The sequence below is a fragment of the Camellia sinensis genome, chromosome 14, assembly GCF_055761805.1.
Source record: "Camellia sinensis isolate YWXY chromosome 14, ASM5576180v1, whole genome shotgun sequence".
In the NCBI taxonomy this organism is placed as follows: domain Eukaryota; kingdom Viridiplantae; phylum Streptophyta; class Magnoliopsida; order Ericales; family Theaceae; genus Camellia; species Camellia sinensis.
The window spans coordinates 13,367,778-13,379,336 of NC_138974.1; the positions used below are offsets into that span (position 1 = coordinate 13,367,778).

The 11,559-nt window shown below is 38.5% G+C and overlaps 1 pseudogene; it reads left to right on the plus strand.

The window, feature by feature from the left end:
- Positions 1–6,854: 6,854 nt before the first annotated feature.
- On the plus strand, positions 6,855–7,542 carry LOC145806809 (secreted RxLR effector protein 161 pseudogene; annotated as a pseudogene).
- The last annotated feature ends 4,017 nt before the right edge of the window (positions 7,543–11,559 follow it).

Sequence of the window (11,559 nt, forward strand, 5' to 3'; positions counted from 1 at the left end):
TATGGGGCCACGACCCACATTACAAATGACATGCAGGGATACCTGTAGACACCCCATTTTTGACCGACCTTAAGACTCAGACATCACCGATTGAGTGCTTGGTGATGTTGCATATCGTGCTCATTCAGAGGTTTCGGAGTCTCGGCTGCGAGCCTTGCCTCCGGACTTCCGGACTCTTTCATGCTTTGCCTCGGTTTGCGAACCAGGCTCTGTTTTCTCTGTTTTCTCTTCCCGAAGGGAGGAAGAGGTCTCGTAGATCATCTCTCAGTGGCCGTAGGCTACATTTCGTGGTCATAGGCCATTTTGCCCGTTTGGAGTCCGGTTTCCGGTTTTTTTCGGAGCCGTTGGCCATGTGCCTCGGTTCGGGACCGCCTAACCACCTTCGTTTGCCCCGGTTTTTGGCATACATCTTATTTTCTCCCTTTTGAGGGACGCTGCGGTCCGAGAGACCAACTTCGTGGTCGAACACCACTCCCGGTGCCCAACAGTCAGTTTTTAGGGCCCCAGACTGCGCGTTTCGGCCCCCGAACCTTCATTTTGCATCGGTTTTGGTTCATTTTTGGCAGGGACCTCTGTTTCATCATTAGGAAGGTCGTAGAAGGGTGGGAGGCCAGTAATTGTTCCGGCAACCAGTTATATTTCCTCATCACCCTCCGTCGCCCGTTTTTCTCACTTGAAAGCCAATGTTGACCACCTTAAGGCCACTTTTTCCAGCTCTAAACCACATATTTGTGATGTACACATCTGGGAGGCCACCAATATTTGGTGGCCGGCCAGTAATTGTTGTTGACCCTTTTGAACCCCTTTGAAAAGTGGGTTGTTCTCTCTCCTGGTTCACTTTTTCCAGTGTTTAACCACAGGGTTGTGTTGTGCACACATCAAAGGCCCTCTTTCTGTGGTGGCCGGCCATTAATCACACTTGACCCTTTTGACCCTTGGCCGGCCGGCCATGGGAAGTAGCCGGCCGGCCAGTTTCCTTACATCATCTACAGTGCAGATATGCATCTGTTTTCCCCCCAGATTCTATATCCGGGGGGCTGCTTTTGGAGGGAAACTTGGTTGGTTTTCCCTCCATTTTCCCCCCCTCTTTTTGCCTATATAACAGAGGCTCCAGCTCTATCATTAGGGTTACAAAAATTCCCCTTGAAGCTCCCTTCTTGTATCTCTCTTTCTCTATACTCCCAAGCCCAAAACCTCCAAGTTTCTACACCCTTTTCTTCACCACCACCTAGCACCATACCTCCAACCTCCATTGCAGAAGCTTGAAGCTGATTTTCAGAGCTAAAAAGACACCAAACTCAAGCCAAGAGTTGCCTAAAGTTTGGTCTTCAAGGGTATGCACCATTGTCCCTCTTTTTGAGCTTATTTTGTATGCTTTCTAAATCATATTTTATTGCTGTTTTGGGCTACAACCCTAACTGGAACTAGACTTATTTTGAGCCATTTTTCATGTTTCATTAAGGGCCTCTCACTGTTTGAGGCCTCCTTGTGGCACTTGCTTCATTATCCCTCTTGTATGCCTATTCCTTGTGTAGTATTTTTGGCCTACGTTTAGACTGTTTTGAGGCATGTCATAAACTGTAAAGTTTCTTCTTTTGAGGCCTTCTTCAACATTGTTGAAGGGCTCATCAGTGTTTGTGGCTTCCATTTGCTACTTGCCTTTATAGCTCTCTTTTGGCTCCATTTTTGCATGGTTTGTTAGCCTATTATGATTCTGTTTTTGGACCCTGGTCCGAACTAAAAATGGCATTATTTTGACCCTATATTCATGTTTCATTGAGGGTCTTTCACTGTTTGAGGCATCCTTTATATACTTTGTGTTATATCTCTCTTTTGGGCCTTATTTTGAGTAGTATTTTAGGTTTGCATGCATACTGTTTTGGGTCTGGCCATCAACTGTAAAGTGCATTATGTTTGGCCCCTCTTCAACATTGTTGAAGGGCCCCTTTGTGTTTGAGGCCAGAAATCACCACTTGCTTCTCTGGCCCTCTTTTGGCCCATTTCTTGCATGAGAGCTTAGCCATACCTGTGTTGGTTTTTGTGGTTTGTCATAAACTGTAAAATATCATATTTTGGGCCCCTCTTCAACATTGTCGAAGGGCCCTAATCTGTTTGAGGTCTGCAGCTGTGACTCACTTCTTTATCTCACATTTAGGGCCATTTTTGCATGCTAGTTTTTCCCTATTTGTGTTTGCTGTTTGGCCTTGCTTGAAACTGTAAACATGCTTGTTTTGGGGCTGCCTTGAATCTGTCTTCACATGTTATGAGCAAATAATGCATGCTTGAGGTAGCTACAAGTCATTTCATGTGCTTAATCTTGCATTTCGGGACCATTTCATGCATCGGGTGCCATGTGTTCATGATTCGGGGCTGTTTTGGGTCATGTTTTGCTGCTGAAACTTGCATGTTTGCATATCATTTTCCATGCCTTGCCATGTCTTGTTAGAGTGGCATTTTGTTCCTTAGGATCGGTCCTCGGTTTGCGTGCATGCGTGCGCGCATCTCGAGTTGTCTCATTTTCATCGTATGGCCTCTTATGCGACTGTGGCTGAGGTCCACTCATGTTGGTGTAAGTCCATTATGCATTGTGTATGTCATTTCATTTCATAGCATTGCGTATGCTAGGTTGTATGTTAGAGCATCGTGTATGCCATGTTACCTCGTGCATCGTGTATGCCATTTCATAGCATTGTGCATGCTAGGTTGTATATTAGTTGCATTCATGCATGTCATGCATATTGCATCGTGCTTGGGATAGGAGTTAGCCCAAGCACGGGAAACGAGGTACGTTTCGTACTCCGAGTGACGGAACGTGTCTTAATTCCCAGTCACCGACACTCCAGATTATCCATGATGGAGTCTAGGTTTTGTTTTGTTTTCATGTGCATTCATTCTATATTGAGTTGCACAATTCGACTCCTCGGCCATCATGCATCGATATGCGTGATTGGTGGCACGAGGATCGAGGCATGCATACATTTGTGAAAATACATTGCTATGTCCCTTTCCTGCTCTCTGTTGCAGCAAATCAAGAATTAGCAACCTTCCGGAGCTTGGCGCGCTTTCCAAGAGTAATTGTGAAACAGAGGCTAATTGGGGCATCCCAGTGGATTTCCGCGCAAGGCAGTCCCGACATGCATCATCCATCATCTGAAGAAGAGTCAAGGTAGTCCCTGGCTTGCATGCCAGTTTATTATTTTTCTTAGTTAATTTGTAAATTAATTAGGAATTTGTATATATTTGGACTGTATTATTTGGACTGTACTATTCATTCGGACCCTCCGCGCGAGGGCGTAACTGTAATTAGTGTGCGTGTGTGTGTTGTATGTCTTCCAACCCCACGTCTTTCTTCCCTTTTATTTACCTGCTTATGATGGTTAGATTAGGGCATGTTTCAATTAGCATACAGTATGACAGCATGTTTGCATCATTCATCTGTTTTGCATGCACCGGGCTCGGCGCATCATACTAACTACATTGTATTTTCAATTCCAAATTGAATACATGTTAGCTGTAGCATTTCATCTGCCATGTTTAGAATAGCCGAGCCTGCTATAGTTGCATTTTTGCATGTGTTGCATTAGGCACTTCTGTATAATTAGGATCATGCATAGATTTCTAATTAGCTTCTTTTTTGGCTTGGAGTACTCGGTGAGTTTTATGCTTTAGCATCCTTGCATGCGTGTGAGTGACTGCCATGAATAGCATGCTTACCATGAGGCTATGTGCTTATGTGATATAACTGCCTGAATGCCTGTGGGTGAAGGTTGGGTTATTTGGATTGGAACAAATCATCAACTGTGAGTTTTAAGCCCACTAGATAGTGGCAAAACATCTTTTCTTAAAGCCCACCTGAGGGTGGCAAAATCTGCATTTTAAGCCTACTTGCGAGTAGCAAACCATCTTTCAAAAACAAACATGAAATGTTTTGTTCCAATTCAGGCGATCCAGTCTATACTTGTATGCTGTGCGCATCACATAGTAATCTAGGCTAATAACCGGAATAAGAACACACAATGTTTTCAAAACTTGATATCATGGTTAGTAAAGGCCGATCTTTGATCGGGCGAGCGGGGGTGCTCACGAAGTGACCTTCCCCAATCGTACCCAAGTTCCCGAGCCGAGGCAACTTTGGTGATGACGGACACGTGGCCTTAGACAAACGAGTCAGGGTTTCCTAAATTTCCCCAAAATAAAATATTTAGGTGGCGACTCTGTATCTGGCAAAGCAGTCCATGTTTGGCACTTCTTTCAAAAAAATCTGTTTTCTCAAAACGATTTGCCGGATTTGGACTCTTTGGTTCAGACTTAGGACCGTGACAAATTTTAGAGTCCTGAGCTGTAGTGGGCCCAATATCGAACGGAACGAGGGACTCGTTCCTCCTGGGGCGTTCGGGGACGTCTACAATACCTCTCAACCAGGAAACCGAAGGAAAGTGAAAGATTTGTCTATATGGGGAACCGTCTCAAAACTGAAGTCGTAGCTGTAGGAACCTATCGACTGATCTTAGAGACGGGTCATCAGATGGATCTAGAAGACACTTTTTATGTTCCTTCAATTTCTAGGAATTTAGTTTCGTTATCCAAATTGGATCGTGTTGGATATTCAGTTTTATTTAATTGTGGAAAACTCAATTTAATGTTTAATTCAAAAGTGATTGGTTCTGGTAATTTATGTGATGGTTTATATAAAATTACCTTAAATCATGAGTTTGCACAATCATTAGTAACTCTGTATTCGAATATTGGTTTAAAATGTGGTCTAATTAATGAAAAATCATCGATCTTGTGGCATAGACGGTTAGGGCATATCTCCAGAAATAGAATTGAAAAATTGGTGAAGAATGGGATTTTGGAAAACCTAGACTTCACTGATTTTCAGATATGTGTGGATTGCATTAAAGGAAAGCAAACCAAACACATGCCACAAGAAGTAATGAGCTTCTTGAGATAATTCATACAGATATTTGCGGGCCACTCAACATCCCATGTCTTAGTGGTGAAAAATATTTTATCACATTTATAGATGACTTCTCACGTTATGGATATGTGTATCTAATTCATGAAAAGTCTCAGGCTGTTGACATCCTTGAGGTGTATATAACTGAAGTCGAGAGACAATTAGATAGAAAGGTTAAAATAGTGAGATCAGACAGGGGTGGTGAATATTATGGCAAATATGATGAGTCAGGCCAAAATCCTGGCCCATTTGCCAAATTCTTAGAAAAGAAAGGCATTTGTGCTCAATATACAATGCCTGGTACGCCACAACAGAATGGAGTTGCTGAAAGGCGTAATCGTACACTTAAAGATATGGTTAGGAGTATGTTAAGTTACTCAATTGTATCTATTTCAATGTGGGGTGAAGCTTTAAAAAACTGCAATGTATATCTTAAATAGGGTTCCTAGTAAGGCGGTCCCAACAATTCCTTTTGAGTTGTGGACTGGTAGGAAACCTAGTTTGAGACACTTACATATTTGGGGTTGTCCAGCAGAGGCAAGAATCTTCAACCCACAAGAGAAAAAGTTGGACTCAAGAACAATATCTGGATATTTCATTGGTTATCCAGACAAGTCTAAAAGGTACAAATTTTATTGTCCTAATCACAGTACAAGGATAGTGGAGACTGGTAATGCTAGATTCCTAGAGAATGGTGAAATCAGTGGGAGTGAGAAAACACGAGTGGTGAATTTCGAGAAAATTAGGGTAGATGTGCCAACATTTGACCCTTATTGAAAAGTTGTTGTTCCTCAGACTATTCCACAGGCTGAGGAAAACGAACAACATGATGAAAATCCTTCACCACCTCATGTTTCACCACTTCATGAAGATACCACCATTGAAAATATTGTAGAACCACCACAACCGGCAGTTCTGAGAAGATCTCAGAGGGAAAGAAAGCCTGCCATTCCAGATGATTACATGGTGTATCTACAGGAATCTGATTTTGATATTGGGATTAACAAAGATCCAGTCTCATTTTCACAAGCCATGAATAGTGATGATTCTTCTAAATGGGTCAATGCTATAAATGAAGAGTTAAAATCCATGGAATAGAATAGTGTTTGGGATCTCGTCGAATTGCCTAATAACTGCAAAAAGGTCGGGTGTAAATGGGTCTTCAAGACCAAGCATGACGCAAAAGGCAATATCGAACGACTTAAAGCCAGACTTGTTGCCAAAGGTTTTACTCAAAAAGAAGGCATAGACTATACAGAGACTTTCTCTCCAGTATCTAAGAAGGACTCGCTTAGAATCATCCTAGCATTGGTAGCTCATTATGACTTAGAGTTGCATCAAATGGATGTGAAAACTGCTTTTTAAAATGGGAATTTGGATGAAGAAATTTATATGGAGCAGCCCGAAGGATTTGCAAACAAATGTAAAGAACATTTAACTTGCAAATTAAAAAAAATCCATATATGGCCTTAAACAAGCTTCTAGGCAATGGTATTTAAGGTTTAATGATACCATTACCTCTTTCGGATTTAAGGAAAATGCAGTTGATCAGTGTATATATCTGAAGGTTAGTGGGAGCAAGTTCATTATGTTGGTGCTATATGTGGATGACATTTTGTTAGCTAGTAATGACCTTGGCTTATTGCATGAAACCAAGGAATATCTCTCCAAGAACTTTAAAATGGTCGATATGGGTGAGGCAAACTATGTTATTGGCATAGAGATCTTTAGGGATCGATCTGAAGGATTGCTAGGACTATCTCAAAAATGATATATTGATCGTGTTTTGGAGAGATTCAATATGCAGTTTTGTTCAGCCGGTGATGCACCCATCATGAAGGGTGATAAATTAAGTGAAAAACAGTGTCCAAGGAATGACTTGGAAAGAAAACAAATGAAGGACATTCCATATGCATCAGCTGGAGGGAGCTTGATGTATGCCCATACATGTACCAGGCCAGATATTAGTTTTGCAGTAGGAATGTTGGGAAGATTCCAAAGTAATCCTGGAATGGAACATTGGAAAGCAGTAAAGAAAGTTATGAGATATCTTCAGGGAACAAAGGATTATATGCTCACCTCTAGGAGATCAGAACAGTTGGAAGTAATCGGATACTCAGACTCAGATTTTGCTGGTTGCCTTGATAGTAGAAAATCTACATCGGGTTTTGTTTTTCTACTAGCTAGTGGAGCAATTTCATGGAAGAGTGTGAAGCAGTCCACTATTGCTTCATCTACTATGGAGGCTGAGTTTGTGGCATGCTTTGAGGCTACAAATCATGCTTTATGGTTGCGAAATTTCATCTCAGGACTTGGTGTTGTTGACTCAATTGCCAGGCCGCTGAAGATATATTGTGACAATACCGCAGCAGTTTTCTTCTCTAAAGAATGGAAAGTACTCCGGTGGTTCCAAACACATGGAAGTAAAGTACTTGGTTGTTAGAGAGAGAGTCTAGAAACAACAAGTGTTAATTGAAAACTTAAGCACCTCTCTTATGATTGCTGATCCATTCACAAAGGGATTGCCACCAAAGACATACAAAGAGCATGTTATCAGGATGGGTCTTTTAAGCAACCCTTGATGTGTATGGTTAATCATGAGTGCTTATTTTTTTTGACACTATTTGCGCAATAATAATTTTGTTTCTATTTTCCTATTTCTAAAAAGTGTGTGTACACATTATTTTGAATATTAATAAACAGAAAATGTCTTAACAAGACAAATTACAGGGGCCTTTCAGGCAAATAATTATATATCCCAATAAAGGACTGGGTTGGTGAAGGTTATCAATGGCGTGGTGCATAGAAGGAAATATGACATAAATGTTATATAACCGCTATGACTCACATTGGTGATCTGAAGTAATCACTGTATTATAGTTTCTAATATATCTGAACTTATTGGCTATTTTTTAAAATTCGTGATCACATGTTAAAGTTTTTAGTGTGGAATCCAATGAGTCAAAATTTTTAAGTTGCATATTTTTGAAAAAACTCATAATTGCATCATAATCGGCTTAATGGGCCAAGTGGGAGAATGTTGGATTTATTTTTCTAGTGTGGCCCAATAGCCTACATATTTTCTACATGTTTTAATTTATTTGGACTCCACAAATAGATAAAGCCAATATTTGAGATCAAGTTCAGTAAATAGAATTTTAATATAATCACTCTTCTAAGATAAGAAGGAAACCTTGATGGATTAGGAATTCTTCTGATAGAATTTATCTGGCCCTCTTCTCTCCTCTATATAAGGATGGGTGACTCCCCTTGCATATCATGAGTATTTTTCCATCACTTTAAGTTTTATAGTCATCCTAATTAAGAGAGACAGAGAGAAGAAGGTGAGCCAAAATTAAAGGTTCAACTCTAAGGGGTATTTTCTCAACTTCTCTAATTCAATGGCTGACAAAGGTATATTCGTTTTATTCTTGAGTTGTATTGAATTCAAGATCCTGTAAAGTTTAATTCCGCATTATTATTATGGTTACATGTATTATTAAATCTTACAATTATGACTATTATTTGTTATAAATTTTAATTTAACATAATACTCAGGGGAAGAAAAAAAAAACTATTCTCCTATACAATAATAAATTATCAAAATTGTTTATTGAAAAATATTTCTCATATCATTAAAAATTGTTAATTGACTTAATGATTTATTTATTAACAAAATGGTTAACTGAAAAATATTTTTCTTTAATGATTTACTTACTAATAAAATTAGTCATTTGTTATGCGAGTATGATTTATATATTAATAAAATTAGTCATTTGTATCTATATGTATTTTCTTCTGCTTCTTTATTAGTTCAGTTAATTATCTTAGTAGTTTTTTTTAGATGGAAGAATTATCTTAGTATTTGTTTTAAAAGCTACACACTTTATTTATTTATTTATTTATAAATTCCAATAAAATATTAAAGACTCATAAATTCACTCAAAATGATATGGTAATAGAATTGGAGTCTATCATTATATGTATAACAAATCAAAAAATGATACATATAATACCACATAATTCTATCATATATTTAATTATTTATTTTATTCAATTTCATAGAACAATATTTTAATTTTTAAAAAATTATTAAAATATAAAACTTAAGCATACTTTTTAAACTAGTATATATATATACACCAATCAGACCCTACCTCTCTTAAATTGAAGCCATCCGTCTCTCTCTCTCTCTCTTTCTCTCTTTCTCTTCTCGATCTAAACCCTAGGTGCACCATCAACGCCTCCACCTCTACCTCTGCCTCTGCCGTCACTGCCTCTTCTCCGTCACCAGCACCCCTACCGTTGCCGTCCACCGCCGTGTCATCACTGCCCCGTCTCTCGTCCTCTCTCCTTTCCATCTTATTAGCCGCTGATACCACCGAGCTTCTTCTTCCTTCAAATCAAAGCTTCCTAAGGCGATGGCAACAATCGATGTCCACCGTGGCAACCCTGGTTCTCTCTCTCTCTCTCTCTCTCTCTCTCTCTCTCTCTCTCATCTTCTCTTATCTCAAAGATTTTGAATTTTGAGACAAATCAAACATGATATATACACAGCAAGTTTATTTACAACATTACTTTTCCTTGATTTTGAGACCATGCCGTAAAAGCAAATCTACTGTAATCCTAAATTTGAATAGTGAAAATGACAGTAAATATAAGGAAAAGTGATACAGACCCCACTCAAAACCACCCCCAGGACCCCCTCTAAGTTGGCACCTACTTGTAGCCATGTGAAGAACAATTGCACTATGATAAGGTGTGATACACGCACTTCTGAGACAAAAATAAATAAATAAATAAAGGCTGAAAACAAAAACAAAAAAAATAAGTGGAAAGCCCTAAACCTAATATTTCCTTCTTCCCCTCCCCTATCCCTCTTCCCTTTTCCTTCTTCCATCGTCCGTCCGCCAGAGCTCTCCTTCGTCAACGGCCATAACTCTTTGTCTCTCGCCCTACTGATCTTGGATCGCATTTCGATCACATTTTCTCAGGTAATGTTACTTCAAAACCCCTCATTCACTCTCTCTCTCTCTCTCTCTCTCTCTCTCTCTCGTTGTCATACATACATACACTGATCAATCTCTGTGAAATGTCTGTATATAATCTTATAAATATGTGGGGGTCAGAAACATTTTTGTTATTTTTAACTCATCACTCAAATTTATGGTTGCAGATGGCTAAAAATAATTTCCCTAGAAAAATTTTTAGCTTCCGAGAAAGTAGTTTATGAACTTATTATCAGCTGAAATTATTTTTCAGTTTCAGAAATGTAGAATAATTATTATGAACTTTTTAACGGACTTTAATATGTGTTATATGATATAACATGACTATGTGAGGAATTGAAGTTGCTATAATTTAGTTATACCATAAATTTAAATTAGCATAATGTAAGTTTGAACATAACAGTTATAGTTTAAATTCAAAGTCTAAATTTAAATTTATGAGACTGATTGTTTTGTTGTGGAATGGAACACTGATTGTTTTAGATTGTTGAGTGAAGGGAACACTTATTATGGAATGGAACACTTATTAAGTGAATGGAACACCTATTGGAGGCACAATAAGTGAAATGAAACACCTATTTGAAGGTAATAACTGAAATGGAATATTGTTGGAATAATTTATTAGTGTTTAAACATGTCAAATAATTTATTACTTTTTAGATGAAGTTGCTATAATTTATTAGTGTATGAAGGCAATAACTGAAATGAAATATTGTTGGAATAATTTATTAGATAAAGTTGCTATAATTTATTAGTGTTTGAAAACTGGGACTTACCCACAAAACACAAGTCCAATAATCTTATAAAATAATCATTCTGAAATCATTCTATTTGAATTTCATTTTTAAAAGTGGAAGAATGGAGGTTGATTTTAATGATGGTGACAATCCTTCAATAAATGAGGGTGAACAAGTTGAAGAACCTAAGAAGGGTAGGTGTTTTAGCTCAAGGGAAGAAGTGTACACATTTTATGCCAAATATGCTAGGCATGTTGGCTTTTCTATAGCTCATAGAGCACAACATTTTGGAGATGATGGACAATTAAAAAACTTTGCAATTGAATGTTCTCAAGCGGATGAGAGAAAAAAGAAATCAAAAGTGAACCCTTTGAAGCCATCTTTGTCCACAAAAATTGGTTGCAAAGCAAGGATACGAGGTAGTCTACAAAAAAATGGGAGATATATGTTAACCATAGTTAACCTTGAGTATAATCATGATTTGATCCCCACCGACTCTTGTTATTTTGTAATGAATAAGAAAATTCGTACTCTTGTGAAAAGAAGATTAGAAATCAATGATCAAGTAGGGATTGGGGTGTCTAGGAACTACCATTCAATGGTTGTTAAAGCGGGGGGATACGAGGTATTGCCATTTGATAAGCGGGATGCAATGAATTACATTAATAGAGCTAGAAGATTAAGGCTTGGTGAAGGTGATCCCGAATCACTTCAAAGTTATTTTATGAGGATGCAAGCACATAGTGAGAGATTCTTTTATGTGATTGATGTTGATGAGGAGTTTCGCATTAGAAACTTGTTTTGGGCTGATGTAAGGAGTCGGGCTACTTATGAATCATTTGGAGATGTTGTT